This window comes from Myzus persicae, unplaced genomic scaffold (genome assembly GCF_001856785.1).
Source record: "Myzus persicae strain clone G006 unplaced genomic scaffold, MPER_G0061.0, whole genome shotgun sequence".
Taxonomy (NCBI): domain Eukaryota; kingdom Metazoa; phylum Arthropoda; class Insecta; order Hemiptera; family Aphididae; genus Myzus; species Myzus persicae.
The window spans coordinates 11,686-27,946 of NW_019101169.1; the positions used below are offsets into that span (position 1 = coordinate 11,686).

The window sequence follows — 16,261 nt, forward strand, 5'->3', positions numbered from 1 at the left end:
TATACATTTATATTAATATTAGGTACAGGATATTATCCATTAGTACATTACATGCATAAAAAAGTGTTTATTTAATAAAAAAAAGTAATAACTGATGTAGTTATCTAGCAATTGCCTTATTTTATCGACGTACAGTCTTTGTACAAAAGCACATTTTTTTCCGTCAACTGACGGAATTTCATTAAAAATGAACTAAAAAAAGAAAATATGAGCTAAAAATGCACAAAAATGACCAAAACAATTAAAAACGTCAACAAATGCGAAAAAAATTCAAAATAAAAGTTACATAAATGGATTCGTATAGTTACATAATTCAAATTATGTACTTACAAAGCTAGGTTTCACGATTACCAAAAGAAAAAAAATGCACTCTCCTTCAAATGCACAGCCCTAATTATTACTTTATTAAAAACCGTTACACGCGATCGCATAACATAACTGTATTATAACGTAATATTATCGACGGTACAGATTATATTTTAAATAACGCACTAATGGTGACGGTCTGTGAGCTACGATGACGACTGCACGACAATGTACCTGCAAACATAAATTTACTGTATTATATAGGTTAGGATTGGTGCCTATCTATCGTTTGTACGTTTTATAACAATTTACAGTGTAATACATTATATACGATATGATTTATATTACATACAGAATCGAACGTGGTATGTAATATTGTCTGTAATGTCTATAAAACTAATAACTAGGTGTAGTCTCGACGGGCCAACGCTGCCGCGGGTACCTTAGAGGTAATAATACACAAAACAAATCTCGCACAATCGAGACTATTGAATAATTGAATATTGTAGCATTAAATAATTACGAGGCACAAGGGTTAAAATGCATTTCATAAAATTGCACATTATATAACTGCCTGCCTGTTCATTGTTTTGAATTATTATTGTATAGGAGGTAGGTATACTTAATGTAGAGAGTGACTACAGACTAGCGATTGAATTGGTTTGCGCAAAAAGAGACGAATCATCGGACAAACACGATTATACCGTGTATATAAATATTATAATATATACCATTCCGTCCCGACGCACACGGAAATGAGTACATTGAAATATCGTCGGGCGTCGATGACAAGTTTGTGGACCTGCGGCAGTGACTGTGTTTGATCAGATTGCGCACGGAAACGGTTCTACACGGTCCGAATGTGCGCACTAACATATTTTCTGTTTCACTTTCTGCCGCACAACGAATCGTTAAGTCTGCACCACTGCGTATGTATCGTGCGTGAGCGCAAAAAAACAAAAAACAGCCCAACAGTTGCAGCTCGTATAATCCGACGAACGCAAAAAACCGCGAAACACGCCGTGTAAAAACTTTGGCCTTCGGACTCTCCTCGTTCAGCGCGAACCGTATTCGTGTAGCTTGTTCGCTCCTACGGCGGCTTGTGCACTGAAAACAAAATATGCAAATTCTACGGCATAGGCCCCGAGCCCATTTCATAGCGTAATGTTTTTACGGATCATTTAATGCTGCGGCCGTTGCTGCGCGATGTGCAGTTACTGTTATTGTTATTGTCACACACACCCGTATCGGGCGCTTACACTTATTACACGCACTGCATGCGGCTGTGGCCGTCGTAATTATGGTTATACGGTTTTTCAAACCGGTGTACGGTTGGAATTCAGAAAAAAATTGTCGCGTGCGATTACCCCTTCGGATCGCGGCCGATACTGCGGAAATGCGCAAGAGAACGATTATTATTGTGCACTATTATAGGTACATTATATTATACACACGGTGTTATTATACCGCGCGGTGTTTCGACGACACTCGGCGAGGGGGTGGAAAAAAAAAATTCCGAAAACCTCGGTTCCACTTCTGCAGACAAACGCTTCCCGTCCGCCCTGCACAGGGCGAGGTAGACGCCTCTGTGGAGCGCGAGGGGTGGTGGGGTTTCATTTCCGTTTTGAAATTACTCGAGTCATGCACACACGTCACACGCGCGCGTGTTATGATAGTAATAATAATAGTAATGTACGGACGGCGGGCAAGAGGGATGTGTTTTTACGAATTTTCGTCGCGCCCGCCCGTCCACCCCTAACCCATGTACGTATACGTATAATATTATAATTCACAAGTTGTACGCTGTGTGCCGTTTCCATAACACCGACGCATCATCACGCGCGGTGTGCGACGTAGTCGTGTAATTGAAGAAACACTCGCGCTCGGGGCCAGATTATTTTTGACGCGGGTCCCGTGACGGATGCGGGCACAGTGTATACAGTGAGACTGGGGTGGGACAGAGTGAGTCGTAGTACCTATATATATATATATAGGTGTAGTAGCTGGTACGTGATTAGATTTGCAATGTTTCCGACGGCGTTGGCGTTATAAAATCACGGGGCCGCACGCGGTGCTAACTAACTACCACGCCGACGGCGGCCCGGCGGAAGGGCTGCCGTGGACGACTTTGGGGAAATTGAAAATTTAATCCTATTTATTGCTTTTTCCGCATTACGCATACATATATATATATATATAGGAGCCTATGCACAACACCTATATCCGACTACGTTGTATTTATACATATGTGTATATACATGCATAGAGTGGAATTTGTGCAGGATTCTGTAAGTCACGTCACCGCCACCGGTCTGGCGGACTTGTTAACTGCGCTGAAAATCAATTACCGTAGTACACATACTGCACCGGATTAACCGGCCAAACGTGATTCCGTCCGACGGAAGAACAACGTTACTCAAAATACGTTTAGTGTGGATAATTATATTTCTACTGATTGAAAGCGGCGACGGCTCCGGCGCATCGCCATTTTTGTATCGTTCGAAATTCGTCGAGTGTAAAAATCCAGCCGTCATGACCCGGCAACTCGTAAACCACGTTACGTCTATATAATTTATGCACACGATGTGTTTACAGAACGGTTTCATTTCAAACACGTCCAGCGCTAAGGCTGGGCCGCGTACGACCACCTTACAGCGAAAACAATTATTAACAGGTTGGACACGGAGAATCGTAAAAAACAACAGGTAGTACCTACTATATCATAATCTAGGTAGAGCGTTCTTCTTCCACACCGTTCGACAGCAGTCGATATGGTTTTCACGTTTTGTATTTTTATGCAGGTATAGTGACTCTGTTATTTGATTTATTCATACTATTACTATGAAACAAATAGCGAAGGCGTGTTATTTAAGCTGAAAAACGGTGAGAGATAAATTCGAACGGAGATAGTTGTAACAACCGGCGGAAAGCAAGGCCACTGGGATTTTTTTTTGCAAGGGGTCGTATAAAAATGAAAGATCGCTGGAAATATTTCATCCCCGTCAGCGCTTTCGTGCACCTTATAATAATAGTATAACAACCGCAGCGCCGTTATTGGCACGTCCGCACCGGCACGTTTCGCGATCGAATAACGTTTAGTGCGTTTAGAGAGTGGTATACCGGAGCGGTACCTACCTGTGTTATTATACCTGCGGTTACCGTATCAAAAATAATAGTAAATTATATCATTAATATTATGTGGAAAATAAACTTCGTCGGCGTACCCGTACTCCTCCGCACCGACATCACCCGTGAACTTTACCGACCGGATTTATCGGCCAACGTGCCCGTCTATGACCTGCAATGTATGATGATAATATTATTGTTGCGTGCAGCTTCGTCGCGGCTAATAATAATCGATTTATTAAACGCCAGGGCCTTCAACACACAATCACGACGGTCGATACAGTATAGCAGCAGCAGTAGTATAGTGATAATAATAATAGCGATCGCTAATGCGCTTTTCTGCATCGGCCGACCTGCAGTAATATATAATATTATTTCATACCGTTACGATATAATATTATACGCCGTACATCGAGACCTCGAGGCGTTGCATTGTCGTGACCAGTCAAGTTCACGATTATAATATTACGTGCACGCGTATGAGTATAAACATTGTAATATATAATATAGCGTAAGATGTGTTTGTGTGAGTGTGTGTGTGTGTACAGTAACTTTTACAGAGAGCTGCACAGTTTTATTGCACACACACACGTACAGTTGGTAAACGTTTGCGTTGCTCGCATATATATATATACATATATATATATATATATATATATATATATAGCAGTACTATATATTGTCAGTGCGCTTGTGTGGCGGTGGTGATGATGTGGGGGTGTGGAAGGGAGTGGCCGCGAAAACTAGTTTGTCAATGTTATAAATAAAAATAAATTAACCATAAAAAAGAAAGCTTTTCGTCGTGCACAAAGCGCCGCCGCCGCGCCGTTCAGGCGTTTTCTTGGTTATTGATGATCTCCGCGGCGCTCGGGCGGTATGGACGGTATGGTACGCACAGATATTTTTTATTGTATTTTCGGTGCGAGAGTCGTCGGAAATAGAACAAAAAACGGATGATCTGTTATCGTCGCGTCGGTCTGTCGGTTCTCGGCAGCTCACGGTAAAACAACCGCGCGTGTGCGAGAAGTCCCATTGCAGCGCGCATGAACTCTGAAGAGATTCTGGAATCGATATATTACTATTGTTGTTTTACTTTTTGTCCCCCCCCCCCAAGAATTTCACATAAAATCATAGACTCTAGTCTTTGTCAAGGCCATTGGCTGTTGCCAATTTGCAATTTAAAAAAGTCAAAAGCTCGACGTCGTCGAAACCGCGAAGACCGCCGACGACGACGGCGGTCAGTCATATTATATTTAATACCGCGGGACCATCGCATAATATATTTATCAGAATCAAACTGTGAACAGCAGAACGTTGGCACGGAATGCTTTATATAGATTGTTCAACTTCAGTTATTTTTCTACACACGAAATAACGATCTCCACAAATTGATTATATACCTGTACACAATCCACCGTTACGATTAATTCAGTATTTTTTTCGTATAGTTAGGTACGTCTAGCATATTTTATAGTTTCGTAGTGTATTATTTACTCGGTAAAAGTATAATACGATTCAAGACATTTTAAAATAATTAAAATAAGGTCACGTCTGGATTGATATTTTAAAAACTACAGCGTAGTCGGTTTTCATGACCCAGGATGTTGTATTCCATCATATCGTGTCGTATAGAATATATTTTAGAAAAACTCTTCTACAAAAGACCGGGCGATACGAGAACAAAATGAAACATTCATGAATTCCCTCCCCCATAGACCACATCTGTTGTGGGGGGTTAGGGAGGCGGCTTGGGTTTGTACTTAACCGAATTGCAAAACGTGCAGTCCGTTATTCCGCCGCCGGGCCGTATTATAGCGCGTAATACTATACACGACGAGTCTAGTAAACTCGTTTTTCCATGATATTAAAGTGAGTGTGAGCGTATTAAAAGATGAAGTTAAAACGCTTCCATTTGTTGTCCGCGAGAGTTACTGCACACAAATAACACACGCGCGGTCGCGTGAGGGTGTTTTTCGGGATGGACCTGTATACTTACTACGATCGAATAAACGATCGCATTTAGAATTATATTATTATAACTATTATTACCACCACACAATAATAATATATGATGGATAATATAAACGGCAAAAAGGAAACGGAAGTAACTCCGATGGCCGGCCAATCGACCGAAAACTATATCGCTTGTCGGGCATGCGAGTTTTTGGAGATTTCCACATTATTATATTAAATATATCGCGGCGTCGCCACTGCAGCAGCACGAGAGTACGATTATTACTTCCATAGTGCCATATATTACCTAACGGTGTGTGGCCGGGTAGTTTCTCAAAGGGCGTTTGTAAAGTGTTTTCAATCTGCCCACGATTGAGGCAAATGATGCAACACGTATAGTGGGTATTGGTTATAAATAGTATACGCTTTTATAAAATATATTTTAGTGCGTGGAAACGGTGCAAAGGGATTTCTTTAATTCTTAAAACCACAAGTCACGCCGGAACTATATTATGAGGTTTTGCTCTCGTATGAGTTTACAGATATTCATCGCACAGTTCAACATAATGGCTCTAAATGTATATCTACGCGTATCTCAGAATTTCCTGTGACCTATTTACAGAAAGTCGACTCAATTTTTTGACTCAGATACTGAGTGGGTTCCGCTCTTACCGTTAAGTTTTCCACTTGCCACGAGTTTATATGTAGTTTTGCACTCAAATATAACACGCAATATAGTTTGTACATGTAACCATCACATGAAAAGTAAAAATAAAATTATTACAGTACGACCGTATATTATATGGTCACATAATAATTAAATCATGATGCATTGCACTTGGAATTGATCGGGGGACGCAACTGAACGTCTGAACACCGAGTGCCCAACAGGATGATTTATTGCAAAAACGGTATTTAATTTTAATGGTGCATTTATCATTTTTTTATTTTTTCAATGAATCTTGTTTTACTAATTTTCGAAATTTCAATGTACGATGTGCCTACACAGTATAATAATTATAATAATAATAAATAGAAGAAAACACAAGAAAAAAATAGATCTTTCGATATTCTTCGTCCTACTCTAAGAGTTAAATATTATAATCATATACATTATATATAAGCACTGCATAATGCATATATTTATCTATCCATAAATGGTAATTTGTTATTGAGTTATCGTGAGAATTGACTGATACTGTTTATCGTTATACACACACAGCTCTTGGACGCATATCTAGTACCTACACGGGTAATTAATTTTAACCAGACAATCATTGAATCATACATCATATTATTAATTATAATAACAAGACCGATAATGATACTATTCAAGTGGGCAGATCCGGTTTGATTAAAAAACCTACTGACGGGCAAAATGTACTCAGTGTATAATATTTTTATTTTACGTACGTGCACAACGAGTGTAATTTCATAACAAATTGAGTGACGTCAATATCAGTAAATACATTTTGAAATAATGCCCTTTAAGGGTTTATTTGTGTTTAGACCCAAAAGTTCTTTGAAGGTTAAGTTATACTCGTATAGTACCTATATATTAATATATGCTAGAAGTGGGACAAACTTTAATATTGGCCATTAACGATTTATGTAAGACGTAAATAATGTACTGCATAATTAACTAAGAAACTCATTTATGTTATTTTTATTTTTAATACATATTTTATTCTACTTCATAAATCTTATTGATGTTTTATACGCCAAGGCAATATTTTCGAGGAACATATATTCTATCTTATAGTTGTTTAATTATCCTTATTTGTTGGATAATGTAATACAGCTATCAAAATTTAAATACATTTTTTCGGTAGAATATTCTTATTATATTTTAGTTAATTTAAAAAATAATTAAGGTTTTACATTTATTTAATGTCTTAAAAATTGCAACCTTTGATGTGTTTCTTGATAAAAAAAAAAATTGTTATACAACTATACAACCACAGTTTAGTCTTTAGTGGGATTGTCATTTCGCACTAAAGCACACAAACTCATCCTATTCTAACTAAAAATGACTATTTCTCATATTTCAATGTGAAAAGTTTACGAAATAAATGTTCAAGAGGAGTAGCGAATGAAAGAGAAGATAAAAGAATTTCTACGGACGGTTTATTTATTTGTTACATTTTTCGGTCTCTTCTGATGCTTATATATGTATATGCGGAACAACAGAGTTGTTAATCGAAAACAGAGAAAATAGGGTTCTATATTATTATTATAATGAAAGCTGTCGGTCGAGAGGTAAAACGATCAATTTTATTCTTGGTGGGAGCCAACGAAGGGATGGTTGGACGGGTCCTTTATTTATTTTATCCCAAACACAATCTTATAGTGGTAAAGAGAGAGAGAGAGAGAGAGAGAGAGGAATAACTGAAATTCCCAAACAATTTCTCACCCATACCAACACAGACCAACATATTTGTAGAATCTATACCTATATAAAACGCAGTTCTTGGTTTTTTTGTTATTATTATTATTTTAGGGTATTTATCGCGCAGCGGGAAGATCTGCAAGTTTATAGTGCTTTTCGTCGTCTACGATCATGGCTCGCGCCAGTCGATTTTATTTCGCGATATAAATCAGTTTGTGTTTGGTTGTATATGTATTTACTATATATATATATAGGTATATAATATAGTTCACGTATAATATAACAACACGCCGACCGTCGGGAACCGTATCCGCTTTAACGTGCCCGCCGGGAAATATAATAATAATAATAATAATAATAACATAATATAAAGTACTCTGCGCGGTGCCGTCGTTTGGGGCATAAACGACGGACGTAAAACGTCGATAAAACCCGCCACGGTATGAGGCGCGTAAAAACGCCACGGCTATCGGGTACTCGACGACTCCTGGAAAACGAGACCCGACGGAGCTCGGGCGACTGTTTGTATAAATGTACACATATCATGTACTTGGATCGCGGCGGCGATATATTATTACGGTCCGGCACCACCGCTGCACGTGTAGGCCGAATACGATATATTTACGTACACATATAGGTACGTATACTCCGTATAGTGTAATAATATAGTTTACGTTATAAGCTACGACCGAGGGGTATGTATATAGAAGACAATTTTTTACGACCCGTTGATGTGTGTACACGGCTCTCGGAATGAATAAAAAAAAAATATTTATGTGTTTATAAAAAAAAACCTTTTCCTACAGCCAGATCCGATGCCTGAGTCATGGCGATGCATACATGAAACGAATGCCACGCGCGCGACACATTCGCATCAGGGATTTTTATATTTTCTCCGCGGGTCGGCAGCTGCAGCAGTCGGTGGCGGCGACGGGATATCGCATCGGCTCCTGCATAAAGGGGAGTAGACGCTCGCTAAGTGTAGTCTGGTCGCCGCCGTGTCGTATTGTTTCAGGGATCGGAAAAAGGTTTCAATCCCTCCCCAATCCACATTGCCCAGACTTATGTGCCCGTCGCTCTTTATGATCTCGTGAATATGTATAAACACCAGACTTGTAGAAGCATCTAACACACACACACACACACACACACACACACACACACACCTATACATGTATATACGTAAACGCCACTTCGACCATGTATATATATATAGATATTATATAGGCCATCTGTCGTTTATCACGCGCACTCTCTTGTATATAATTGAAAGAAAAAACAATGTCCAACGCCGCTGCTTCTTTGATTGGTTTCCTTGAGCAATGAGCATTCAGTGTAATATGGTGACAGTGGTCAACACGTGTAATATAATATAATAATTAATTTCGTAACTAATAATATTTATATATATATATATATATCCAATTTGTATACGGTCTTTATCGGCGTTCGGTTGTTCGGAGAACTTATGAAGTTGTGAAATTGGAAGTGAGCGTTGAGAACATTTATTAAATGTTTCAATACCTACTGCAGATAATCCCGCAGGCTGAATTCCGGACTCTTTGATGAAATTGTGAAAGAAATATCATTACGGGAGGTGAACCGAAATCAACAAAGGGTTCAATATCGGACAGAGTGCATGCACGAGCCAATTTGAAAAAAAAAGACGGAGATATCGCCTGAAATAAGGGAGAACTTAAATCAAGATGAATATACAAAAAACGTCAATGCAGCAGTTGGCTTCAAAGGTGTATGCCTACTTCATAATACAGTGTATACGTAGAGGGGAGATGAATTGAAGGAGTTGTTACAGGGAGTGGTTTGCTCAGGCCGAACCGAAGACGAAAGAAAGAGACAATGTCTCTCTACGGGGAGGCCGCAATACCGGAACCGGAGAAAAAGTTAGGAGCATAAGGGGAAATAAATGTCATATAGGCATATAGTATGTCGTCATGTCGATATCAGGGTTCGAGAGCAAAAAATATACTCGTTAGCGATTTTATATGCAAAATTTCATAACACTAGAAAATGTGCTTTACATAAAATAATGAGCCAAAAATTGAACTTCATATTTTACAAACATTGAAAGTAATGAACTAATAGAAAATTCAAAACATTTTTAATTTATATATGGATTGCGGAAACATAATAATTATCTTGGATCAGACAGTTAGAAGTCGAAATATATTGACAACAATATTAGAGTTAATTAAAATAGTAGGTATAACATAAGAAATATTACAATAATTTTCATGTAAATAATACGAATATAATATTCAAAGAAGTATGTCAACCAATAGTTTGAGCTTTACTTATCACCAAGCACGAAAAAGATTTATATCACATTCTTCTAGTATGATATGTAATACACATTGTATATTATATCATGCTTTTGCTCAAAGTTCCTATGCCAAAGCCAAATTACATACTAATTATAATTAACCCCAAAGTCTCGTAAAACCATTTTTAAACAGTAGACACAAAATAATAAAATATAGTACATTTTGATCCTAAACTTTAGGCGTATGATGTACACACGCACACACACGATCGAGCGCGTACCATATTAGGGTATTAAGCGCGATAAGTATAAATTTGGTCGATCTCATATTTGCTTAAACCGACGGCAATAAATCATCGTCGGCGCAGACGTGACGGGTATGTGCGCGGGGGATTCGACCGCGTCAGATAACGAAGAGGAATAATAATAATAATAATAATAATAATAATAATAATAATATCATAGAATCCGCCGCCGCCGCCGCTGGTGCGGCTTGTCACTGTAATAACAATAATAATACATAATGTTACATTCGACAGCCGCGGACCGATGTGTTTGTGCAACGCCGTGTGACGCGTTGGCAGCTGGAACGACAGTGGCCAATAAATTATACCGTTTTGTATTTGTACGATATTATTATTATAGCAGTTTTATTATTATAAACTTAGGTACTATATTATAATACATCATGTTATGGGGCCGTGTGCGGCTAACCCGCCGGATTATACGCTGCGGCTGTTGTGCAGTCGCGACTCAGGTGCGGCACACGCGCCAGTCGGTCGCGTGGGCGGAATGACAGGCCGTGTGGGGAGGGGGTGGAGAGCTGGCTAAAAAAAAAAAAATAGTATGACGTGACGCGCGCGGGCGGTGTCGACGTCGCGTTATCGCTCGTGTATAATATTAATATGTACGCATAAAATAGTATACTGTAACAATATACATTATTTTTAGGGGCTTTTGAACGATATGAAAACGTTACGTTATGAGTACGAACCACATAATAATATCTATTTTCATTCGCGTTTAACCGTAATAACGGATACTTAAATGAAAAATAAAATAACGTTCGCCATAGTATATTATAATTTTTGTAACAAATTAGACCTCCGAAAAGTGCGCCCTGTATAATACAGATATATTATGTAGATAATAATATAGATATAACCGACCGTATCCAAGGGAATAAGCTGAATCCAAGCCTGAAGCACACGTGCTACGTCAAATCGACGGTTTATTTTAAGCTACCTTACTCTGTTCACCGCCTCAGCTACCACTGTCGACCAGATGGATCGCATGCACAAATATTTATCAAATACTTTAGGTATATATTATGAAAACAAAAACAATCAATTTTCTGGCAAGTATACGACGGCCAGTTCTTAAAATATCCGTTTAAAATAATATATCATAATGGACTTAGCGCGTGCGCTCACACTCACACACACGCACATTTTACACACTCAAACTATAATACGCTGCTTTGAAACGCTTGGTGCCCCGGCCGAGACACCTGATAAATTATTTTATACGCTCCGAGTAAAATTTAATTTTGAATAATATATTCCGCCGAACCGTTATGATAACTTTATTATAATATTTATAACGCCTACGTACCTCAGCACTATCTGCCTATTATACATTATTATTATTCTATACTGTAAAATATTAATATGTGGTAGGTTTATACATAATATTATTCTAATCGGAGTTTAGCAATCGCTGCTTGACCGTTATTAAAACTGAACGTCTGGCGACGATGTGATCTAACTGTACACTAATCATAATAATAATAATAATAATAATAATAATAAAAATAAAAATATATCATATTTGAGGCATGGTTATATTGAAATAGAAATATTAAGTGCCCGATCGTTTTTTACGGCCCGTCCCGGGAGGAAAATTGGACAATATAAAAATAATAATAATAATATATCATAACATACACACGAGGAAGAGGGCTTATAAGAGTATGACTGAGATGTCCGTCCCCTTCGCCCAGGAAATTCTGTTGGGCCTAAGCCCCGTTATGCTGGACGATTACGATTTACGAGAAAACAAAAATGAAACCCGACAGAACCGTGCTTTTTATTTTATAACGTTGTCGTCTTTGCACCGTCAAAAAATATCTCAAATCGGTCGTCGTAGCGTGACGTATTTGCACACGACGTCTTCGATATGAGTTTTCGATAAAAAAAAAAAGAGTTTTTTTTATTAGAGAACTATTTTATTCTATATCGTTATTTACTGGCTAAAATACTGGCGCACAGAAGGTATTATATATATATAGAAGAGTAGGTCGTTAAATTTTACGGCAGTTTTGACCAAAAACCATTCACGTGTGTTACAACATAAATAAACGAACTAAGTCTAAGAATGAATGCACCGAACAAAGGCGGTACACGATATTGGAACACACACACGTAAGTATACAGAAAAACATTTTAATGAACGCTTTCTCAGGAATTTTTAACACTACGGCGAGTTTCATTTGTGGCAAAACTTTCGTTCAACAATATAATATATATATACAATATACATATTATAAGTGCATGCGTGTGAGTATTATAGGGGTGTCGGCGCGATTATTATTATTACATGTTTCTCGAGCAGCGAATTTTACGCTCTTTTTCATTTCTTCCCCCTCGGCGTCAATTCTCTATAACCGATCCCTCTCTGTTCTTTAAAATTCCGCAAACGTGAGTCGATAACTTTCCCATCAATGAAGAAACACTCGCTCCGCGGACTATACATTATTATATTATATATATATATATAAAACTCTCGATAATATCGTACGTTATAATACAATAGGGTATATAAAATGTCATTTAAATATTCCATTATTAATCGACAGCAGGAAAAACGACGATTGGAGGAGCAACGAAATGCATACTAAGGCATAAATAATGAAAAAAAAATTAAACATCGTTCCACAACGAAATAATTTCCATTATGTAAATGTAATAAGCATTTTGGTTATTGAATTAAGACGCGGACTTTCGCGTACAATGAAAAAAAAAAACAAAACATAAAAATGTTAATAAAAAAAGCATTCTTGGATTAACTTTCAACGAATTCCAAATTTGTTCTCGTCCCCGCACATCGAGTATAAGAAGATTTTCGGATAATAAATAAAGTGCGCGAGGAGGAATAAATAATATAAAAAAGAAGAAAAACATTAGGTGATGGGGCACTCGAGAAAACCGACAAGCAAAGAAATAACAATGCTCGAACGTATATTTATATATTTACAGTTTCTTTTACGTAAAAGTTTTATGCGCGTTTTTCTGGAGAAGAGCGAAGGAAAAGAAAAACAAAACAAAAAAAAAAAGAGGTAAAAACTGTATTATATACTTGAATAATAGAAAAACTTTTCGTGGACAGGATTGCTTGCGCGTATATTATTTTATAGTGTACATATATATATATATATATACAATACTTTAATGTATTACACTTAACCACCACCGTCTTCGCATATTACATATCATTATTATGGTAAAACTCGTAATTAATTTATATTACCGGCATCACGTTGTACGTTGTTGGCGTACGGCAATGATAATGTGAATTTTCAGACGCGAACTACTATCATCTGTTAAGTCCCGTGGACGGCAGTACGGCTCAATTCGGTTGGTTCCGGTGCAGGTCTGCTGTATGGGTAGAGCCGGTAGTGAGGAGTGGTCAACGTCAAACGAACGGATCGCATAAAGAAAATAATACAATATTCGTTTCACACATTTTATATCGAAACATATCCGCTCGGCGTGACGACGTCTAATATGTAACATGCACGTTTCATATATATTATATACGTATTCCGGACACGCGGGTCGACCGTTCGGTTAAATTAAATTAAATCACAGCGGTCGACTTTTTGGAGAGACAAAAAAAAATAAGTTCATAAAAAATAATATAATTACCCAAAGTGGTTGTACGACGGCGGCCGACGTTCGTTGGTGGCGGTGGTGATGGCGACAACTCGACGAGACCGGACAACCGTTTTTCGCGGCACGACGAGCGCTCCAGCCGACGGCCAGGCGGCGAATGATCGACGGTGGACCGGCGCGAGAGAGAGGGCGAGACGGAGCGCGAGAGAGATGCACGAGAAAAGAGAGAGAGCGATAGTGTGGAAAGGGAAAGAGGGAAAGAGAGAGAGAAGGAAAGATAGAGAGAGAGAGAGACCGCGAAAATCGTGTACTGTGCGCGCCTCGACGCGTGAAAATATGGCGAAACGCCGCACGTGCGGCGATCTGTGCGCGCGCGTCTCCGCCGCGGGCGGCTGGTGGGACCGGCAGTGGCTTCATTTGAATTTTAGACGCGATTTGATCGAAGCGAATTCTATCGGACGATTTGTTTTTTTTTTTTTTTTTGATAGCGCTGCCGATGTACTCATAATATGCGGGTACTGCGCCGGTAAGACAATATTATTTGTTTGCCAATAAGTATGAGCATCGCATATATATCATTATTATATCAGTCGGCTTCGAAACGGCAGAAAAATAGGATATACTCTTGTGTCCCGCTAAATATTAGTTTTCGTTTATTACGTATACAAATATACAATATACTTTATACGAGTGATAAACTGATGATTAGAACGGAGTTAATCGGACAGTGATTCATTATCGCCTCAGATGATACACATAATATTAGAGGTGTATGGCATGTGTCATATTATGTCATACGCATGATAACGTTAAAAGTCGAAATAACGCACTTATAAAATGCTCTATTATTTTGAATTTAAACAAGTTTTGAACCAAATAATATTTTGTATTCAATTAAAAGAAGAGTTTTGCAGGACTGCACAGTATTTAAAGTCTTTTGTGTGGACTTTTTATCCGATAAAATAATTATTCTCATTCGACGTTGGTGTTCACGATAGCTTTGGTAAACAATGCAAAGCGTATCGAAGAAATCCCAACCTTAGACCCCATAGGCTATCAATACTGCCACACTATCCTATACGCCGAGTCGAGAAATCGGAGCAAGTGCCCGTAGGTCCCCCGATACCCCGGCTGTCGTATACATGTTACATTATTACACGTTGCAGCAGTGCCCCTAATTTCGTTTCACTGTTCTGCAATGTTTTCGACGATCACGATTATCCACGAGATCCGGTCACGTTGTAGTCCACGACGACTCGTCCGCGGCGTCAGTCAGTCCCCACCACGGTCTCTCGCACAGCTGTAATGTTATTACAATGTATATAATAGGTATATGATGTGAACGGGCTCCGTCGGGGCGGCGAAACGATGTACCTACAATAAAATATCGGAAAAACGCGACCGCCGCCCAATAAAATAATATTGCATCACGCCCACGAGTGCATGTGGGTAATAGTCCAGTGCTCGACTTGGAAAAATTAAAATAGGGGGACTCTGTTTACTTTAAAAAAAGGGAGTCCCCATCGCTTGTTAAAAGTTACTGAGCCGTGAGGGCTATGTCTCCACACTCCCTAATACCCCTATTTACATCAATAATATTTATAAATAATTAATTTAAAAAAAAAAATACAAATACAAAATATTAATATAAGAAACTACGAAAGAATATAGGAAACACTGATTAGTAACTATTGTACACAATATTATACTATAGTTATAAATAATATCGAACTCGAAATGATAACACAAAGTAAATAAATGAACAGTTTAGAAATAATTAGTCGATATTCACTAATATACAGATCCGAGGTTACGAAATAATGCGTAAGACAAATTATGATGGTATCTCTAGCATTTTGATAAATGAGTCCCGCTTAAAAATAACAGTAGGTGTACTGTTTCGGAAAAATTAGTTGCGGTATTCCGTCCCCATTCGCCCGCCCCCAAGTCGAGCACCGGGCAATACTGCGATCGCTGCAAGTACGTTTTCTAAGACATCGTCGTCGCATCATACACATCATACACAGCTGCAGCCGCGTCAGTCGCGTGCAATGTCGTACACCGCCGCCGTCGCGCGGAGTACTGTTGTAACAGTGACCGCATTTTAGTAATATAATATCACTGCAGCAATGGTATTGCTCGTACATTAAAACAGTACAATATAATATAATATTATTACAGTATGGTAATGTCGCTGCCCGAACGCGATGTATTAGATTACCGGCGCACGCAGTCCGCGTTCCACTTGCGGGGGAAACGCGCACATTATAATATTATATAGTCTTACAAAAAAAAAAAATAAAAAAAAAAAAA

At 38.4% G+C, this 16,261-nt stretch overlaps 1 long non-coding RNA gene across 1 annotated transcript in view; it reads right to left on the reverse strand.

Moving 5' to 3' along the window:
• Positions 1-276: 276 nt before the first annotated feature.
• Positions 277-16,261, reverse strand: part of LOC111028046 — an 86,760-nt gene continuing 70,775 nt past the window's right edge. Inside the window, exon 7 of the long non-coding RNA XR_002603869.1 lies at positions 277-540. This is a non-coding gene — a long non-coding RNA (uncharacterized LOC111028046). The remainder of the gene's footprint in view (positions 541-16,261) is intronic.